Source organism: Centropristis striata, chromosome 23 (assembly GCF_030273125.1).
Source record: "Centropristis striata isolate RG_2023a ecotype Rhode Island chromosome 23, C.striata_1.0, whole genome shotgun sequence".
Classification (NCBI taxonomy): domain Eukaryota; kingdom Metazoa; phylum Chordata; class Actinopteri; order Perciformes; family Serranidae; genus Centropristis; species Centropristis striata.
Window position 1 is genome coordinate 27,672,674 of NC_081539.1, and position 4,756 is coordinate 27,677,429.

General features: G+C 39.0%; 1 non-coding gene across 1 annotated transcript; it reads left to right on the forward strand.

Moving 5' to 3' along the window:
- The first annotated feature begins 4,360 nt into the window (after nt 1-4,360).
- On the forward strand, nt 4,361-4,442 carry trnas-cga (transfer RNA serine (anticodon CGA)). Its single transcript has one exon. It is a non-coding gene; the product is annotated as a tRNA-Ser (tRNA).
- The last annotated feature ends 314 nt before the right edge of the window (nt 4,443-4,756 follow it).

Consider the following 4,756-nt stretch of genomic DNA (forward strand, 5'->3'; position numbering starts at 1 on the left):
TACCAGTGTGAGCCACCGGGACGCCCTCGGTTCTTATTTTTCATGTGAACATAAGTATGATTGTTAGGCATTCGGGCTGTCACATTTTGCAAAAGTCAAGGTTAAACAAATCTGTAACCCTCCAAACCAAACCACTTAAGCACTGCTTACATCCAAACGTCAAGCAAGTGCAGCAATACAAGACATAGCAAGCCAGCTAATATCACTAACCCAACACCTAGAAGATCTCTAAAACAGTCCAATACTTATTTTTAAAGGCTGCTGAACCCAGTTTCATTGCCTGCTCACCTGGCTCCACTTCAGGCATGATACCGGTGCCCCGCCCCTGGCCTGAAAACCTCCACCTCCCATCGGTCCAAAGCTCCTGTGTTAGCGGTGTAGACACCATCACTCACGTAAATAGTCAAAGCAAAATGAAATAACTCAGCATCAACTCATGCAGAAGTTTGAAAACAATTTCATATCACACAAAATGTCACAACCATATATAGTTTTAATGTACACATGGACTCAAGGGTGAACTGATTAGATTACGGAGGTCATAGGTCAAATGTCACCGTGAACCAACATAGAATGCAGGTTTAATGCACTTTAGATTTAGCATATTTAACTGTTTGTAATCTCTTACAAATGCATACATCACAAAGTGTGTATGTTCTGTGTGTTAATGCTTTATAGATATAATTCACTCTGAACACAAAATATAATTATCAGTGAACCATCTACACCAAATAATTGCTGAATTAGTTTGAATATCTTACTTATTTTGTGTTATTTTCTCATTCAAACACAAACTCACTGAGAACATCAGTGTTTGTGACAAAACTATGAACTTTAAATGATAAATGAACAAAACCGGGTAAAGACTGACTTTTTGGTTTCTCCTGCAGGTTCGGGAGCTTCTTAAGATGCTCTCAGCCTCCTACGAATGGGTAGCTCTTGTTAAAAAAAACCTCCATCTCCCATCGGTCCAAAGCTCCTGTGTAAGCGGTGTAGACACCATAACTCCTCCGGTGCTTTGAGCTGCCAGTCCTGCAGCATGGAATTTTCCATTTTCAAATAAAAGTAAGAGCCCTATTGGGCATTTCCAGAAAAAAACTGATACTGATGTTTTTCTTAGCAGGACTTTTTCCATGACACACATGGATTCAGATGACTGTGTCGGAGAAAGCACATTTGAACATTCTGAACCTGGCCCAGACCTGTCACTTTAGGCAGAAAAAAATCTCCCGAACTCACTCAGGATTGTCTCTCTGGTTGTAGAATACTAACATGGACTACTCTCTATGGTATCTGTAATTTCATCACTTGTCTTTTGTAAGAAAAGCTGAAAAAAAAAACATTTTCTTTCTCATAAAAATGGGTTTTGTTGCACTTTCTACTGTTTTACAGAAATTTTGAAAGTAGTCTATCCCAAAACAAAAACCTTTGACTCTACTCGCCATCATACTGCATGTTAAGTAGTCCTCTACTGTATTCACAAACGGAGAGAAAATGACTCTGAGCTATGACCAACATAAAACAAAGTTTCTTTTTTACTATTTTAGTCTTAACTAAGTGTTTCATTTGAATGCATAATAATCCACAGAGTGCAGCAAGTGCCCGCTCTTGTTCTTCTCCGCCTTGATGCTTGATGTCTCTGTGAGTGAACCAGGCTCTCTCAGATCACCAAAGTCTCTAAAACTTTGCCCTCACTATGAACACAAACCTCCCGAGTGTTGCCTTGAAGAGGAAACACACAGCAGCTTAGACTTTAGCTCCACATCAAAGACAAAGCACCGGCCTTTCAAAGTGGTTAATTTCAAAAGTGCACACTCTGGTGTATCTCCAAAAATATTAAAATAGCTTAAATATGCATTGCCATATTCTCAAAATAGAAAAAAATAATTTGCTAGTTTGCAAAGAGTGCCACCTACATAAACTTTTCAGCTGAAGCTAAAGTGAGAAGTGATCTTTCCACCATCTGCATATTTAACAGTAAACATCATAGCAAAACAGATTAATAGGAGAGGTGATTCAGATCTTAATAATACATATGCGGTGAGAGACAAAACAAAAGGGCTTATGGCTTACCTTGGTAATTAAACATCAGAACAATGTTACTACAGATAGCCGTTGTGCAAATATTTATGGTGACAAAAATAAAGATGGCAATTCATGATGATCTGAAGTTTTGAGTTTGTGTATGAAAATGTAATACCAACATTGTAAACATATCAATTACTGCATTAAAAACCCCTCTGGTGAGAGAAAAGTTACATTCAAGTTATTACAAGGAGTTATTAACTGGCTATGAAGCGATGCCTCTATGACCTACATATGACCTACATAAGCAAACAAGACCAGCAGAGAAAAAGATAGAAAAATAGTTTTTCTAAGATGATGTACTCAAAATACTGATGAAAATTCAGTCTATGCTGGGATTGACTCCACACAGCTCTCACCAGAGTTTGATTGACATTCAGAGTCTTGGACGGGATTGAATAAACATGGCTTTCGTCTTTTTTTTTGGCCATTTTACAGCTTTAATGACAGTGGCAGAGAGACAGAGTGAAAGGGGGAGACATGCAGGAAAGGGCTCCAAGCCCACTGCACCAAGGACTGAGCCTTAATAGTATGTGCTGTACAGGTGAGCCACCAGGAAGCCCTATGGCTTTAGACTTCGATGTGAGAAGCAAACATGGAGGAGGCTGAGCTTTAATGGCTAGCCGCAAGCTAACAACAGCAATAGTTCTCCCACTGGCTAGCTAATTGCTGCCATAGGAGATCCGTACATTGAGGTTACCACTCATCATACCAATCATGAAGGAAGAGGGTGACATGGAATGCTAATGGTGCTAAGATTGGTGGATCTGAGCTCATTAGTAACTATGACTGCATTAATTATCAGCAGGTAACCTCTGTAAGAGCACCAATCTCCCACAGAAGCCTGGGCTCAGCTGAGCTGCAGCCAGCACCGGGCCAATAGTTAGACCAGGGGTCGGCAACCTTTATGAGCAAGAGCCACTGTTGGCCAAAAGGAGGGGGAAAAATGTCGGAATGGAGCCGCAAACCTTATTTCAAGCCTTACAATGACGATAAAACAGCCTACTAAGTCTAAACTAGCCTACCAGCTTTACTAATAGGTCATAATGACAATTTATCAATATGATTTTGTCAGAAAGCAGTGAGAACCAAAGTGCACATGAGACGCTGGACACTGAAAAAATACCTCCGGAGATTTGGACTCAAAAGCTAGCCTAGCAAGGGAAAATTAAAACTAAACTTGAAGTTGGCCAAATTTTGAGGTTAAGGTGGCGGGCCATAGACTTTCGTAAGTTATGATGTACATTTAAGTTGACCAAAGAGTATGGAAAAAATAATGTTTTAATGCTGTATTGAAGCTGCATATTTTTATAATCGACAAATACAAATTTATTTCAGTCTACACCAATGTTACACTTGCAGTAACTTTAAGTATAATTTGAGAAGTTGGTTGATATTCTGGGAAGGATAATTTTGATGTGTTTGTTTTTTTTTTTAAAATAGGACATTTGTTAATTTAACAAATGGGCTTCTGTTAAATGGGAGTAACATAACCACATGGTCTGATAAGGATGGAAGATTGGGTCTCCTCTCAACACTGGCCAGCCACCTTATAGACAGGGGCACCTTAATAATAATGCTCTGCATGCAAATAGAGCAAATACAATTGTGTATGTTTGTATAAATTTACGGGCCATTGGTTAATTTGTCTGTACGTAATATGTGGTTAAGTGTCCTATGTGTCATTATGTCATGGCGTCAGAGTGTTAGCCAGTGTTTAGAGCTACTTTGTTCTGTCATGAAACAGGAGTTCTGTATAGGGTGACAAGTGTGCTGGGCCATAAAGATTCTTGATGCACACTTCAAATGGCTTAAGGAAACTTTCAGAAACTAAATGTATCCAGGCTGCTGGTTCTCACTTTGGTCTGTAACATTTTCTTGGCAAGTGTTCAGCTTTGTGTACGCATCCTCCACCACATTTTCAAACTGTCTATAAATCATCAGGTTAAAGACCAAATAAACAAACTCTCAGTGAAGACAGAAAATCACTGTTGCAGAGCTCTCTGTGGGTTTACCTCAGCAGTAACATATCTGCTTTGACACACTAACCTATACTACAGTCAGATAAGCTCCACTTATACCCTATGCTATGAAATGATGTGGGCTTTGATGTGTCAGGTGTTAACATTCTTTATGACTTGTTCATTTCAACCAGTAAACTCAACTATGTCAGTACTGGCCATGCGAGGTTCACGGCTGATTAAAACAGTATATTATGAGTTTAACCATTTATAAACAATAGAATGCAGATTGTATACATTTATGAAAATGAAAAGCTGTGATGGCCGAGAGGTTAAGGCGTTGGACTCGAAATCCAATGGGGTCTCCCCGTGCAGGTTCAAACCCTGCTCACAGCGATTGTTCACTCTAGTAACAATATGACAAACCATGTTTCTTGCACTTATTGTAAGTCGCTTTGGACAAAAGCGTCTGCTAAATTACATGTAATGTAATGTAATTTAGTAAGAAACTTTGGATATATCATTTAATTTACAAAAAACAACATGTCAACAACAAGATCTCCAATCTAAACATCAGAATAGAGTTTTAGAGTGTTTGTCAACACCACCCTTAACGACACATATGAGCGTTTGTCAAAATGCGCATTTCGCTGCTCACGAGTGATGTACGAATGAAGCTTCATGAACCATTATTTTTATTTTCTGAGCCC